This window comes from Pseudophryne corroboree, chromosome 3, assembly GCF_028390025.1.
Source record: "Pseudophryne corroboree isolate aPseCor3 chromosome 3, aPseCor3.hap2, whole genome shotgun sequence".
Classification (NCBI taxonomy): domain Eukaryota; kingdom Metazoa; phylum Chordata; class Amphibia; order Anura; family Myobatrachidae; genus Pseudophryne; species Pseudophryne corroboree.
Genome location: NC_086446.1, coordinates 14,089,896 through 14,107,278, shown reverse-complemented (window position 1 = coordinate 14,107,278; position 17,383 = coordinate 14,089,896). Strand labels below are relative to the sequence as shown.

Below are 17,383 nucleotides of genomic sequence, written 5' to 3'. Positions count from 1 at the left end.
TTAGTGGAGTGATCTGTGAAAATGTAAATAGGCAGAGACTATTGTGACTATTTATCATTGAACCCAGACCATCTACTATGAGCTAAATGTATATACAAGGATAATGTATTCTGAGTATCACGGATAAGGAATCTCATTGCCCAGATGATTACATACAATTACATTTTTGCAAACCCAGAACGGAATTGAACACCACAATCATTTATAACTATACATACCAATTCCTATACGTATATCTGATCATTATGGAATAGTGTATTTATTCTAATACAATAGGGCTTGACACAGATAAGTGAGAGATTTTGGGAATTGCATTACAATATATATAGGGGGTCATGCCGTTCTCTGAGTCACTATAGGGATCAAGCATTACCATATGAAAGATTTGGTGAACTACTATGAGATAGAGAGATTTATATCTGACATCATAAGTGAGAGATGATTCACTAATATTCATTGTGGGAGTACTTATGAGTGACGGCTATCACTATCATACTCCTTATTAAATACATGTAAGTGACACCAGACACTACATGAGAGAAGAGACCGGCTGACCGAATTTACATGTGAAGTGTGTCGCTATTTGGAAAACTGACACTATATACAAGAGGCATTCTAACCACACTTCACCATATATTTCTATATATACTTTCCCACTACTCTATATGTCTGAAAAATCCCCTACATGACACAGTGACATGTGACATTATATGTGAGAGGTGATTGGTTAACTTAATCCAAGTGTGAAGTGTGTCTCTATTTTGAATTTTAATACTATAAGTAGGAGACACCTTAAACCCTTACTCCACTATACATATATTTAGAAATATACACACCTTCTCACTATGGTATGTGTCGAAAAATTCCCTATATGAGACGGTGACATCTGACAATATATGTGTGAGGGGATTGGCTGACCTAATCCATGTGTGTAGTGTGTCTCTATTTTGAATTTCTCTGACGTCCTAGTGGATGCTGGGACTCCGTCAGGACCATGGGGATTAGCGGCTCCGCAGGAGACAGGGCACAAAAATAAAGCTTTAGGATCAGGTGGTGTGCACTGGCTCCTCCCCCTATGACCCTCCTCCAAGCCTCAGTTAGGTTTTTGTGCCCGTCCGAGCAGGGTGCAATCTAGGTGGCTCTCCTAAAGAGCTGCTTAGAAAAAGTTATTAGGTTTTTTATTTTCAGTGAGTCCTGCTGGCAACAGGCTCACTGCAACGAGGGACTTAGGGGAGAAGAAGTGAACTCACCTGCGTGCAGGATGGATTGGCTTCTTAGGCTACTGGACACCATTAGCTCCAGAGGGATCGAACACAGGCCCAGCCATGGAGTCCGGTCCCGGAGCCGCGCCGCCGACCCCCTTGCAGATGCCGAAAAGTGAAGAGGTCCAGAAACCGGCGGCAGAAGACTTTTCAGTCTTCATGAGGTAGCGCACAGCACTGCAGCTGTGCGCCATTGTTGTCACACACTTCACACCAGCGGTCACGGAGGGTGCAGGGCGCTGGGGGGGGCGCCCTGGGCAGCAATGATAATACCTTGTTCTGGCTAAAAAATACATCACATATAGCCCCTGGGGCTATATGGATGTATTTAACCCCTGCCAGGTCTCACAAACACCGGGAGAAGAGCCCGCCGAAATAGGGGGCGGGGCCTATCTCCTCAGCACACAGCGCCATTTTCCTGCACAGCTCCGCTGCGAGGAAGGCTCCCAGGACTCTCCCCTGCACTGCACTACAGAAACAGGGTAAAACAGAGAGGGGGGGGGCACTTTTTTGGCGTTTTTTGATATATTAAGCTGCTATAAAGGAAACAACACTTCTGTAGGGTTGTTCCTATATATTTATAGCGCTTGGGTGTGTGCTGGCAAACTCTCCCTCTGTCTCCCCAAAGGGCTAGTGGGGTCCTGTCTTCGATAAGAGCATTCCCTGTGTGTCTGCTGTGTGTCGGTACGTGTGTGTCGACATGTATGAGGACGATGTTGGTGTGGAGGCGGAGCAATTGCCGGTAATGGTGATGTCACCCCCTAGGGAGTCGACACCGGAATGGATGGCTTTGTTTATGGAATTACGTGATAATGTCAGCACGTTACAAAAATCAGTTGACGACATGAGACGGCCGGCAAACCAGTTAGTACCTGTACAGGCGTCTCAGACACCGTCAGGGGCTGTAAAACGCCCTTTACCTCAGTCGGTCGACACAGACCCAGACACGGACACCGAATCTAGTGTCGACGGTGAAGAAACAAACGTATTTTCCAGTAGGGCCACACGTTATATGATCACGGCAATGAAGGAGGCTTTGCATATCTCTGATACTGCAAGTACCACAAAAAGGGGTATTATGTGGGGTATGAAAAAACTACCTGTAGTTTTTCCTGAATCAGAGGAATTGAATGAAGTGTGTGATGAAGCGTGGGTTAACCCCGATAGAAAACTGCTAATTTCAAAGAAGTTATTGGCATTATATCCTTTCCCGCCAGAGGTTAGGGCGCGCTGGGAAACACCCCCTAGGGTGGATAAGGCACTCACACGCTTATCAAAACAAGTGGCGTTACCGTCTCCTGAAACGGCCGCCCTCAAGGATCCAGCGGATAGGAGGCTGGAAACTACCCTGAAAAGTATATACACTCATACTGGTGTTATACTGCGACCAGCCATCGCCTCAGCATGGATGTGCAGTGCTGGGGTGGTTTGGTCGGATTCCCTGACTGAAAATATTGATACCCTGGATAGGGACAGTATTTTATTGACTTTAGAGCAATTAAAGGATGCTTTTCTTTATATGCGAGATGCTCAGAGGGATATTTGCACTCTGGCATCGAGAGTAAGTGCGATGTCCATATCTGCCAGAAGAAGTTTATGGACGCGACAATGGTCAGGTGATGCGGATTCCAAACGGCATATGGAAGTATTGCCGTATAAAGGGGAGGAATTATTTGGGGTCGGTCTATCGGATTTGGTGGCCACGGCAACAGCCGGGAAATCCACCTTTTTACCTCAGGTCCCCTCCCAACAGAAAAAGACACCGTCTTTTCAGCCGCAGTCCTTTCGTTCCTATAGGAACAAGCGGGCGAAAGGACAGTCATATCTGCCCCGAGGCAAAGGAAAGGGTAAGAGAGTGCACCAAGCAGCTTCTTCCCAGGAGCAGAAGCCCTCCCCGGCTTCTGCAAAGCCCTCAGCATGACGTTGGGGCTTTACAAGCGGACTCAGGGGCGGTGGGGGGTCGACTCAAGAATTTCAGCGCACAGTGGGCTCACTCACAGGTGGACCCCTGGATCCTGCAGATAGTATCTCAGGGTTACAGGTTGGAATTCGAGAAGTCTCCCCCTCGCCGGTTCCTAAAGTCTGCTCTGCCAACGTCTCCCTCAGACAGGGCGACGGTATTGGAAGCCATTCACAAGCTGTATTCTCAGCAGGTGATAGTCAAGGTACCCCTCCTACAACAGGGAAAGGGGTATTATTCCACACTATTTGTGGTACCAAAGCCGGACGGCTCGGTAAGACCTATTCTAAATCTGAAATCTTTGAACCTGTACATACAAAAATTCAAGTTCAAGATGGAGTCACTCAGAGCAGTGATAGCGAATCTGGAAGAAGGGGACTTTATGGTGTCCCTGGACATCAAGGATGCTTACCTGCATGTCCCAATTTGCCCTTCACATCAAGGGTACCTCAGGTTCGTGGTGCAAAACTGTCATTATCAGTTTCAGACGCTGCCGTTTGGATTGTCCACGGCACCTCGGGTCTTTACCAAGGTAATGGCCGAAATGATGTTTCTTCTGCGAAGAAAAGGCGTATTAATTATCCCTTACTTGGACGATCTCCTGATAAGGACAAGGTCCAGAGAACAGCTGGAGGACGTAGTAGCACTAACCCAAGTAGTGCTGCAACAGCACGGGTGGATACTGAATTTTTCCAAAATCTCAATTGACCCCGACGACACGTCTGCTGTTCCTGGGAATGATTCTGGACACGGTTCAGAAAAAGGTGTTTCTTCCGGAGGAGAAAGCCAGGGAGTTATCCGAACTTGTCAGGAACCTCCTAAAACCAGGAAAAGTGTCTGTGCATCAATGCACAAGAGTCCTGGGAATGATGGTGGCTTCTTACGAAGCGATTCCATTCGGCAGATTCCACGCACGAACTTTTCAGTGGGATCTGCTGGACAAATGGTCCGGATCGCATCTGCAGATGCATCAGCGGATAACTTTACCGCCACGGACAAGGGTGTCTCTTCTGTGGTGGTTGCAGAGTGCTCATCTGTTAGAGGGCCGCAGATTCGGCATACAGGACTGGGTCCTGGTGACCACGGATGCCAGTCTGAGAGGCTGGGGAGCGGTCACACAGGGAAGAAACTTCCAGGGAGTATGGTCAAGCCTGGAGATGTCTCTTCACATAAATATACTGGAGCTAAGAGCGATTTACAATGCTCTAAGCCTGGCAAAACCCCTGCTTCAGGGTCAGCCGGTGTTGATCCAGTCGGACAACATCACGGCAGTCGCCCACGTAAACAGACAGGGCGGCACAAGAAGCAGGAGGGCAATGGCAGAAGCTGCAAGGATTCTTCGCTGGGCGGAAGATCATGTGATAGCACTGTCAGCAGTGTTCATTCCGGGAGTGGACAACTGGGAAGCGGACTTCCTCAGCAGACACGATCTACACCCGGGAGAGTGGGGACTTCATCCAGAAGTCTTCCACATGATTGTGAACCGTTGGGAAAAACCAAAGGTGGATATGATGGCGTCTCGCCTCAACAAAAAACTGGACAGGTATTGCGCCAGGTCAAGAGACCCTCAGGCAATAGCTGTGGACGCTCTGGTAACACCGTGGGTGTTCCAGTCAGTGTATGTGTTTCCTCCCCTGCCTCTCATACCAAAAGTACTGAGAATTATACGGCAAAGGGGAGTAAGAACGATACTCGTGGCTCCGGATTGGCCAAGAAGAACTTGGTACCCGGAACTTCAGGAGATGCTCACGGAAGATCCGTGGCCTCTACCTCTAAGACGGGACCTGCTTCAGCAGGGACCGTGTCTATTCCAAGACTTACCGCGGCTGCGTTTGACGGCATGGTGGTTGAACGCCGAATTCTAAGGGAAAAAGGCATTCCGGAAGAGGTCATCCCTACACTGGTAAAAGCCAGGAAGGAGGAGACTGCACAACATTATCACCGCATTTGGAGAAAATATGTTGCGTGGTGTGAGGCCAGGAAGGCCCCCACGGAGGAATTTCAACTGGGTCGATTCCTACATTTCCTGCAAACAGGATTGTCTATGGGACTCAAATTGGGGTCCATTAAGGTTCAAATTTCGGCCCTGTCGATTTTCTTCCAGAAAGAATTGGCTTCAGTTCCTGAAGTCCAGACTTTTGTAAAAGGAGTACTACATATACAGCCCCCGGTTGTGCCCCCAGTGGCTCCGTGGGACCTTAATGTAGTTTTGGATTTTCTCAAATCCCATTGGTTTGAGCCACTCAAATCGGTGGATTTGAAATATCTTACATGGAAAGTAACCATGCTACTGGCCCTGGCTTCAGCCAGGAGAGTATCAGAATTGGCGGCTTTATCGTATAAAAGCCCATATCTGATTTTCCATTCGGACAGGGCAGAACTGCGGACGCGTCCTCATTTTCTGCCTAAGGTGGTGTCAGCGTTTCACCTGAACCAGCCTATTGTGGTGCCTGCGGCTACTAGCGATTTGGAGGATTCCAAGTTGCTGGACGTTGTCAGGGCATTGAAAATATATATTTCAAGGACGGCTGGAGTCAGAAAATCTGACTCGCTGTTTATACTGTATGCACCCAACAAGCTGGGTGCTCCTGCTTCTAAGCAGACGATTGCTCGTTGGATTTGTAGCACAATTCAACTTGCACATTCTGTGGCAGGCCTGCCACAGCCTAAATCTGTCAAGGCCCATTCCACAAGGAAGGTGGGCTCATCCTGGGCGGCTGCCCGAGGGGTCTCGGCATTACAACTCTGCCGAGCAGCTACGTGGTCGGGGGAGAACACGTTTGTAAAATTCTACAAATTTGATACCCTGGCTAAAGAGGACCTGGAGTTCTCTCATTCGGTGCTGCAGAGTCATCCGCACTCTCCCGCCCGTTTGGGAGCTTTGGTATAATCCCCATGGTCCTGACGGAGTCCCAGCATCCACTAGGACGTCAGAGAAAATAAGATTTTACTTACCGATAAATCTATTTCTCGTAGTCCGTAGTGGATGCTGGGCGCCCATCCCAAGTGCGGATTGTCTGCAATACTTGTACATAGTTATTGTTACAAAAAAATCGGGTTGTTATTGTTGTGAGCCGTCTGTTCAGAGGCTCCTACGTTTGTCATACTGTTAACTGGGTTCAGATCACAAGTTGTACGGTGTGATTGGTGTGGCTGGTATGAGTCTTACCCGGGATTCAAAATCCTTCCTTATTGTGTACGCTCGTCCGGGCACAGTATCCTAACTGAGGCTTGGAGGAGGGTCATAGGGGGAGGAGCCAGTGCACACCACCTGATCCTAAAGCTTTATTTTTGTGCCCTGTCTCCTGCGGAGCCGCTAATCCCCATGGTCCTGACGGAGTCCCAGCATCCACTACGGACTACGAGAAATAGATTTATCGGTAAGTAAAATCTTATTTTTGATATCATATGTAGGAGACACCCCCAATCACACGTCACCATATATATCCCCATATATATTTTTTCTCACTACTTTACATGTCCAGGGGGGAACAGAAATTCCCTATGTATATAAATGACTATTTAGCAGATTAGTCCTCTCCGTATATTAAACATTTTATGGATAGATAGGACTTAGGTGTTTTCATAATATAATTTCTGGGCAATGAGCCAAGGGTTGGTTCTATATCGGAGTGGGAGAAGGGACCTTGTGACGTACCTAGGGGAGGAGACACGTCACCAGGGGGAGGAGCTACGGGTGAACAGGGTACCCGAAAAGTACCCTCGCGGGCTCGCTTCGCTCGCCGCGCTTCGGGCACGGTGGCGAGCTCCGCTTCGCTCGCCACCTGATTACTAAAGGTAATAGTTGGTGGCGTGGATAGTAGAGGAACTATCCCGCTGGCCTAGCTCCTCCCCCTTGCGTTGTAACTCCTCCAACTTACGGAAAAGGTCCCTTAGCCCACTTGATTCTAGCATCTACCATGAGCCAAGGTCTCTGACAAGAGCACAAAAGTGATACTTTGTTATAAACCTTGATTATAAGGAACACAATTGTATTCAACTGTATCCAATCCTCTCTTCAAGGTACATAATAGAATCCCCACCGAAGTACAATTTTATTACACGTCATTAACATCTATATCATCTCCTGCAGCAGACACACAATATAAGGGTTTGCACAGAGACATAAATGATAGAGGACAGGCACGAAAGAGACGCTCAGAGGTTTTAATAATTGTTTATTAGTTATTTTTCTTTTTTCCTTAATTCACAGTGGTATTATGTCATTACACCAATGTTACATGTTTTTTTAATATTTCGCAACAGTCAGACCTTACAGACATGGAATAAAACATGTCTTCACATTCATAACAATTTTTAAGATATAAAATAAAGGTTATATTTAACTTAAACAATCTATTACCTTGTGCACCGGACACAGATCCTTTTTCTCTTTTTTCCTTTATTTTCCACTTTGGGAGGAGACTACCAAACAGTCGCTGGCGCTGCTGCCACCTCGGGTGCACCAGCGCTAGGCCTTCATTATCAGAGGCTCCAGGAATAGTATGAGGCCGCAATCCCTAGGGTTGATGTCAGCAGTGGGGAGTCAGACGCTCTCCTGGTAGCCCCTCCCCCCAGTTCATGACCAGTTTCCTCCGAGTTTCCCACCATGAACTGTTTCTCGCTTCCGTCTCAGGCACTGTACACGAAGGAGACCTAGTCGCAGCATAGGCGGCTGTGTGACTGGTGCGTCTGTGTTCACTATATATTCATGGAGCGGCAGTGTACACTAGTAGCGTCTGGATCCACTCAGCGTTCACAGACGTATTGATCGGCCCTGGAAGCGAGGTGAGACTCCCTGTATCCCACTCTACTGAGTACGGGTAATACAGCGCAATATCTCTATCTACCTTTTTGAGTATGAATAGTTAGATAAGTGCCTATTGCATATGAGTCTGTATACATTTACTGTTGTTTCTTTCGCAGTGCGTCTGAATACGGTAGATCTGTTTAAACATGATTCAATAATATGTTCTCCTACATACTTGAAATGTATTTGTAGTTGATTATGTACTCATATTGCTTATTATACTAATGTATAACATGTGACTGACTGCTAGTGTGATTGCTGACTTTACTATATATTCTGTCAGTTTTGTTCTATTCCGATCCTCAATGCTGGTGCATGGGTAGGGTCGAATTGTACGTCATTTTAAAAAGCTTAAAGTGATTACAGTCACAAATTGTGTAGTACACTGTGGAAGTGTTTATTATTTATCATGTCTAAGAGCGGCAAAGGTGAGGAAGATACACTCAGCAACATCAACACTCATCATGTTTGTCTTGCAAAGCTGTGTTATCCTCTCAGGATCTGGTTCAGGATGGTTTGTGTGCAAATTATTTTAGCTTTCACCAAGAGTTCTTGAAAAGTACAAGGCAGATTCAGGTGCTGGTTGATCCACCTTGAGCTATGTTTGCACAGACTTTATCCAGTATAGCTGAACGGATAATTCCTCCATCTCCTGTACCAGGGATAGGTCACATGATTAACCCTTACATGCAGCTCCCCACCTGCGGTTTATCACTTCCAGCGGCAGCCTCTCAGAAGTAACAGGCTGATAAGCCAGTGGCAAGTAAATCTTCATCCTCACAGGCTACACATGGTTCAGATGAGGATTCACCAGACGATGAAAGCTCAATTAATTCTACTTCGGCATACGAAGAGGAGGAGGAAGGTCCCCGCTCAATGGATAGAGCTGAGTTAATTAAAGCAATGAAAGCCATTCTATCATTAGAGGATTCAGCAGAGCCTGTGTTAAAAAAAAAAACACCCTAAAACAGTTAAGACTGAGTTTCCAGGGTCAGATCAGCTGACGAAAATTATGGAAGAGGCTTGTGCTACGCCCAATAAAAAGTTTAGAATTCCTAAGAAATGGATTCCAATTCTCCTCTTCCAGCTGGGGATTATTTAAAAAGGGAGGTGGCTCCTAAAGTAGATACGCATGTGATTCGATTAGTGCGAAAATGTACATTACCTCTCTGCCTTCAACATCATTAAATGATGTCACGGATAGGAGAGTGGATGGTTTTCTAAAAAACATATTTCTCATACGTCCTAAAGGATGCTGGGGACACTTCAAGAACCATGGGGGTATAGACGGGATCCGCAGGAGACATGGGCACTTTAAGACTTTGAACGGGTGTGAACTGGCTCCTCCCTCTATGCCCCTCCTCCAGACTCCAGTTTTAGAATTGTGCCCAGGCAGACTGAATGCACTTGGAGGAGCTCTACTGAGTTTCTCTGAAAATACTTTGTTAGGTTTTTTATTTTTACGGAGGACTGCTGGCAACAGTCTCCCTGCATCGTGGGACTTAGAGGAGAGAAGTCAGACCTACTTCTAGTGAGTTTAAAGGCTCTGCTTCTTGGCTACAGGATACCATTAGCTCCTGAGGGTTTGGAACACTAGGTACGCCTAGGGGTTCACTCCCAGAGCCCACCATCACCCCCCTTGCAGAGCCAGAAGTCAGAAGACAGGTGAGTAGAAGAAGAAAAGAAGACTTCAGTGACGGCTTCTGAGGTACCGCACAGCGATCGCGCTGCGCGCCATGCTCCCACACACAGCAGCACTACAGGGTGCAGGGCGCGGGGGGAAGCACCCTGGGCAGCATAACACTCCTCATTAAGTCTGGCAAAGTGGAAATTAAGTGCTTAGACACAAAATCCTAACCCCCGCCAGTGTGATTATATATAAAAAATAGCGCGGCTGAAGCGCGCCATTCAGGTGGCGGGGCTTAGCCCTCACAACTCTCCTCAGCGCCAATTTCTCTTCACTGAGCTGCAGAGACGCTGGTCCTTCCTCAACACTGCTGTACAAATAACAGGGTGCAAAACAGGGGGGGGGCACAGTTAATTTGGTGCAAATATAAGTATTATAAAAGCGCTACAGGTCTGAAGCTTTATATTAACGTTTCAGAACCGGGATTGAGCGCTGGGTTGTGAGCTGGCAAACTCCCTCTGTGTTTCTCTGACAGGCTTTACTATGGGTCTGTCCCCTTTTTTGCCCAGTGTGAGTGTCGGTATGCGTGTGTCGGCATGTCTGAGGCGGAGTGCTCTTTCCAGGAGGAGACTGTGTTAGGGACAGGAACGGCTGTGGGAGTGACCCTGTCGGCACCGCCGACTCCTAATTTTGTAAACGTGTTGAATGCCTTGAATGCTAATGTGGCAATTATTAATAAGGGATTAGATAGATCTGATTATCAGAACCAGGCATGGAAAAAATCTGTGGAGGATATGTTATCACAGGTTCAGACCTCCTCGGGGTCACATAAACGTTTGTTTGCTCAGTTGGCAGACACAGATACCGACACGACGGACACTGACTCCAGTGTCGACTATAGTGATGCCAGATTAGACCCAAAATTGACAAAGAACATTCAGTTCATGATTGTGGCGATAAAAGACATGTTACATATCACTGAAGACCCTGCGATTCTTGATACTAGGGTCTGTATGTTTAAGGGAAAGAAACCTGAGGTAATGTTCACTCCCTCTCATGAACTGAATACTCTGTTTGAAAAAATGTGGGAAAATCCAGACAAAAAGTTTCTGATTCCCAAAAGGATTCAGGTGGTGTATCCATTCCCCTCTGGGGATAGAGAAAAGTGGGAGTCATCCCCCATTGTGGACAAGGCTCTATCACGGTTTTCTAAAAAGGTGGCTTTACCGTCTCCTGACACGGCAGCCCTTAAGGATCCTGCGGATCGTAGACAGGAAAATACGTTAAAATCCATTTACGTCACCACAGGTACACTGCTCAGACCAACCATCGCATCTGCGTGGGTGAGTAGTGCTATCGAAAAGTGGGCAGAGAACTTGTCATCTGATATAGATACCCTAGATAGGGATAGCATCCTGTTAACTCTGGGTTATATCAAGGACGCTGCAGCCTAACTAAAGGAGGCGGTGAGAAAAATTGGCATTTTGGGATCAAAAGCCAATGCCATGGCGATTTCAGCTAGGAGGGCATTGTGGATGCATCAATGGAATGCTGATGCTGACTCTAAGAAAGCTATGGAGTGTCTCCCATATAAAGGTATTGTCTTGTTTGGGGAAGGTCTCACTGATCTGGTATCTATGGCTACCGTGGGTAAGTCGTCATTTTTCCCTTATGTTCCTCCACAACAAAAGAAAGCTCACCACTTTCAGATGCAGTCCTTTCAGACGAATACATACAAAAAAGGCCGAGGTTATTCCTTCCTTACTAATAGGGGAAGAGGAAAAGGTAAAAGATCTCCGGCCGTGGCAGGTTCACAGGAGCAGAAGTCCTCCCCGGCTTCTGCCAAATTCACCGCATGACGCTGGGGCTCCTCTGCGGGAGTCTGCACCGGTGGGGGCACGTCTCAAGCTCTTCAGTCAATTCTGGGCTCGTTCGGCCCTAGACCCATGGGTACAAACTGGAGTTTCAAGACGTTCCCCCTCACCGATTTTTCAAATCGGCCTTACCAGCTTCTCTTCCGCACTGGAAGGTTGTATGCGATGCAATACAAAAGTTGTGTCTAAATCAAGTCATTATCAGGGTTCCCCCGTCACAACAGGGAGAAGGCTTTTATTCCAGCCTGTTTGTGGTCCCGAAACCGGACGGCTCGGTCAGACCAACTCTGAACCTAAAGTCCCTCAATCTTTACCTAAGAAAATTCAAATTCAAGATGGAATCTCTCCGAGCAGTAATCTCCAGTCTGGAGGAAGGGGATTTCATGGTGTCGGTCGACATAAAGGATGCCTGCTTACACATCCCCATATATCCTCCGCATCAGGCTTACCTGAGGTTTGCTATTCAGGATTGTCATTACCAATTTCGTTGCCGTTTGGTCTGTCCACGGCTCCGAGGATTTTCACCAAGGTAATGGCAGAAATGATGGTTCTCCTTCGTAAACAAGGAGTCACAATTATCCCTTACTTGGACGATCTCCTGATAAAGGCGAAATCCAAAGGCAAGCTGGAGCAGGACATTGCGCTCTCCCTGACAGTTCTGCAGCAACATGGTTGGCTCCTGAACTTGCCGAAGTCACAGTTAAATCCGACGAAACGGCTGTCGTTTTTGGGAATGATTCTGGACACGGAATTATAGAGAGTTTTTATTCCAGAAGAGAAGGCTCTGGAAATTCAGAGTTTGGACAAACAAATTCTGAAACCAGCGAGAGTATCAATCCATCAATGCATTCGATTGCTCGGGAAGATGGTGGCGGCCTACGAGTCCATTCAATTTGGCAGATTCCATACCAGAGTGTTTCAGTGGGACCTATTGGACAAGTGGTCCGGATCCCATCTAAACATGCACCGGAAAATAATCCTGTCCTCCAAGACCAGAATCTCACTCCTGTGGTGGCTGCACAGCTCTCACCTCATAGAGGGACGCAGGTTTGGGATCCAGGACTGAATCCTAGTAACCACAGATGCGAGTCTCCGAGGCTGGGGAGCAGTCACACAGGGGGAAACCTTCCAGGGAAAATGGTGAAGCCAAGAAGTTTGTTTACACTTAAACGTTCTAGAGTTAAGGGCTATTTACAATGGCCTTCTTCAAGCGGAACGTCTTCTTCGCAATCTGCCTGTCCTAATACAGTCGGACAACATAACAGCAGTTGCGCACATAAACCGCCAGGGCGGAACAAAGTGCAGGGCAACAATGGCTGAGGCCACAAAATTTCTCAGCTGGGCGGAAAGACATACAAGCGCTCTGTCAGCAATCTTCATTCCATGAGTGGACAACTGGGAAGCAGACTTCCTCAGCAGACACGATCTCCATCCGGGAGAGTAGAGTCTTCATCAAGAGGTCTTCACAGAAGTGACAAGTCTTTGGGGAATTCCTATATATAGACATGATGGCGTCTCGCCTCAACAAGAAGCTTCAGAGATATTGTTCCAGGTCGAGGGACCCTTGTACTAATGTGGACCCCATCATCCCATCATTCTCCTCCCTTTACACATATATTACACACATAGCACCCATTCATACATACATATATAATCACAGAGGGATGTGCTGCCCTATATCCTCACCCCTGCTACACAGCCCATAATGCTGCACCACAGACTGCTCCAGCTGCACTATAACAAGGCAACAGAGGCTGCTCCCCCTGTAATACAACAACCTGACACCAGAGCTGCTCAGCCTATAGAATAATAATAATATTACCTGCTGCCAAACACAGCAATGGCTGCTCTCTGCTCCTGCTGCCTTATGGGAATGATAGAAGGAGGAGCTCAGACCAGGGGAAAATGGGCGCCGCTCCTGACGTCACTACACGGCCCGTGAAATTATTGCTGCTGCCGAATTGGTCTACAAGAAAATGGCCGCCGGCCTCCTCCACTGAGGACATCTATGTCTATTCAAATTACAGAGGGCGGTGTGGCCGGGTTGTTGGACGGGAGGGGCCAGTCACCAGGAAGCAGCCTGTGCCAATCACGCCCTATTTCCGGCCAGTGCGTTCCACTGTATGTGCATTCCACCTTACTTCCGGCCTGTGCATTCCAACTGTCGGCCCGTGCGTTCCACACACAGGTAGTGAGTTTTTTCAGGTCCCTTAGGCCTCTTGGTTCTAGCATCTACCCGGCCAGTCTCCGTCAACATCAGGTAATGGCGTCTTACTATACAGGGTGAACAGTCTGTGGTGTCCTGTTATTATTATTATACAAGAGGAGCAGCCTCTGGTGTCCTGTTATTATTGTTATACAAGGGTAGCAGCCTGTGGTGTCATGTAATTATTGTTATACAGGGCGAGCAGCCAGTGGTGTCCTGTTGTTATTATTATTATACAGGGGCAGTGGCCTGTGGTGTTCTCTTATTATTATTATTATTATTATTATTATACAGGAGGAGCGGCCTGTGGTGTCCTGTTGTTATTATTATTATTATACAGGGGGAGCAGCCTGTGGTGTCCTGTTGTTGTTGCTATTATTATTATTATACAGGGGGAGCAGCCTGTGGTGTGTTGTTGTTGTTGTTGTTGTTGTTGTTGTTGTTGTTATTATTATTATACAGGGGAGTGGTGTCCTGTTGTTGTTGTTGTTGTTGTTGTTGTTGTTGTTGTTGTTATTATTATTATACAGGGGGAGCAGCCAGTTGTGTCCTGTTATTATTATTATTATACAGGGGGAGCAGCCTGTGGTGTCCTGTTGTTGTTGTTGTTGTTGTTGTTGTTGTTGTTATTATTATACAGGGGGAGCAGGCTGTGGTGTCTTGTTGTTGTTATTATTATTATTATACAGGGGGAGCAGCCAGTGGTGTCCTGTTGTTGTTGTTGTTGTTGTTGTTGTTATTATTATTATACAGGGGAAGCAGCCTGTGGTGTCCTGTTGTTGTTGTTGTTGTTGTTATTATTATTATTATTATTATACAGGGGAGCAGCCTGTGGTGTTCTGTTGTTGTTGTTGTTGTTGTTGTTGTTGTTATACAGGGGGAGCAGCCTGTGGTGTCCTATTACTATTATATAGGGGCAGCGGCCTGTGGTGTCCTGTTATTATATAGGGGGAGCAGCCTGTAGTGTCCTGTTTTTATTAATATTATTTTCTGCAGCGGAGTACACTGGTATTCCACAAGTAATAACATTGGGGTGTAGAGTTGGATCTTGAGTCGAGGCACCAACAGGCTAAAATCTTTGACTGTTCCCAAGATGCACAGCGCCGCCTCCTATACAACCCCGCCTCCATGCACAGGAGCTCAGTTTGTAAGTGGGTGCCCTGCAGCTAGCAGGACACTAACAGGTAGGGGCTGCTCCTGCAGCCCTCAGAAGAGCTTTTTAAGAAGAAATTGAAGACTTCAAGGGCCGCATCAGAGGCACTCTGAGTGCTAGATATCATTCAGACATCTCCTGCTGCAGCTCCATCACCTCCCCCAGCAGCGCTGTATACTCCCGCGTTCCCTGGTTGTCGGGTACTTACAGCGGAAACTCCGGTGCTTCACCCAGGGCGCACCCACACTGGCCGAAGCTCTCCAGGATTGCATGGACGCACCTACTAGGGACCCGCCAAAATCGCGATCCGCAGCGGCTATTAGGAGGCCGGCCGTGCGCGCTGGCATTGATATTGTGTTGGTACAGGGACCCTACTAGACCACCAGGGCAGGGGCACAGGTTGGGTTACCTCAGGTACCCGTTTATTAAGGCCCACAGTACCTAGTGACGAAGTCCAGCAAGGGGAGAAGGCTCTGACCTGTTGCCCCTCCCCCAGCACCTGGGCGCCATTTAGAGTAAATGTTCCCGCCCTGGAGCTGCATCTTTCTGCCTCCCTCACTCTCTGTCAGCGTTTGGGCGCCATTACACACATCTGCGCTGTTCTTGGGACTGCTGGGCGATGCCTCCTCTGTAAAGCTGCCTGCATCATCAGCGCTGTGCTTCTACAGGCCACTTAAGTATTCTACATGTCGTTGGGACAGTGTTAGTTAAGAACAAGGGCTTACTTCAGGGTTATTTAGTACAAGTACCCTGTGATATACATCCAGTTTTTACTGTGCATTGTTATATCTACTTTTATACATAGCTGTTCTCTGTATTTACTTAGTATTGCTAGTCCAGTGCAGGTTTACGGTTTGTCATAGTTACTGCATTGTATATGTGACTATATTACTCTTTCGTCCTAGAGGATGCTGGGGTCATCAATAGAACCATGGGGCACTTTAAGCCTTTCAAATGGTGTGAACTGGCTCCTCCCTCTATGCCCCGCCTCCAGTTCTCAGTTTAGAAATGTGCCCAGGGAGACTGGTCACGTATCTGGGGAGCTCTCCTGAGCTCTCTGGAAAAAGACTTATGTTAGGTTTTTTATTTTCAGGGAGGCTGCTGGCAACAGCCTCCCTGCTTCGTGGGACTTAGGGGAGAGAAGCGTGACCCACTTCTGTGAGTTCCAGGGCTCTGCTTCTGCTGACAGGAAGCTCCGCACCTGAGGGGAGATGATCGCCGGGTACGCTCGGATGCTCGCTCCCACAGCCTGCCGTCACCCCCTTTCAGAGCCAGAAGTCAGAAGACAGGTGAGTAGAAGAAGAAAAGAAGACTTCACTTCGGCTGACGGCATTGCAGAGGTACCGCGCGGCACAGCGCACCATGCTCCCACACACAGGCGGCACTACGGGTGCAGGGCGCTGGGGGAGGAGCACCCTGGGCAGCATTAACCTCATATTACAGTATATTAGGCTGCGGAGGCAGTAAATAGATAAATCCCCGCCATTTTTTACAAATCAGAGCGGGACCGAAGCCCGCCGCTGGAGGGGGCGGAGCTTGATCCCTCAGCACTAACAGGCGCCATTTTCTTCACAGAAGCTGCAGAAACGCTGGCTCTCTGGACTCTCCCCTGCTGAACACGGCTCAGAGGGCTGAACAAGAGGAGGGGGGCACAATTATTGGTGCAGTGAGTGGGGAAATCATTATTATAACATAAAAGCGCTATCTGGGTTTATTCCAGTGTCAGTTTGGCGCTGGGTGTGTGCTGGCATACTCTCCTTCTGTCTCTCCAAAGGGCCTGATTGGGGATTTGTCCCCTTATAGTTATATCCCGGTGTGTGAGGGGTGTCGGTACGTGTGTGTCGGCATGTTTGAAGCGGAAGGCTCGTCCAAGGAGGAGGTGGAGCAGATGAGTGGTGAGTCCCCGTCGGTGGTGCCGACTCAAGAATGGTTGGATATGTGGCATATGTTAAATGCAAGTGTAGCATCCTTACATAAGAGACTGGACAAAGCAGAGTCCAGGGAGACAACAGGGGGTCAATCCACGGATTGGACAGACTCACAGGGCCCTTTCGGGTCTCAGAAACGTCCCTTGTCACAAATAGTAGACACGGATACGGACACGGACTCTGACTCCAGTGTCGACTATGATGAAGCAAGATTGCACCCTAGGGTCTTACATCTTACAGAAACATTGCCATGTGGTAATCATGGATGCAGATATAAAAGTAACCTTGGGAGAAAAGGTGCACACAAGTTGGAGAAAGTCACCAAGCATAAAAGATACTTTAGTACCCGGCCATTTCCTGCGAGATGGAAAACATCATAAAGACAAAAACATCACGAGGTGCTTTCCTTCTGGAGTATACAACACCTGCCAGTATATTCAACGGACAAAGAAGATTAAAGACCGCTATGGAAAACAAAGAAAGATACATGCCTATATCAACTGTAAATCAGATGGAGTAGTGTATTGTGGGAAAAAATACATAGGAATGACAAGCAGGCAATT

The 17,383-nt window shown here is 47.6% G+C and overlaps 1 protein-coding gene across 2 annotated transcripts in view; it reads left to right on the top strand.

Moving 5' to 3' along the window:
* Nucleotides 1–17,383, top strand: part of LOC135056973 (oocyte zinc finger protein XlCOF22-like) — a 202,602-nt gene that overhangs the window by 145,962 nt on the left and 39,257 nt on the right. The window lies entirely within an intron of this gene.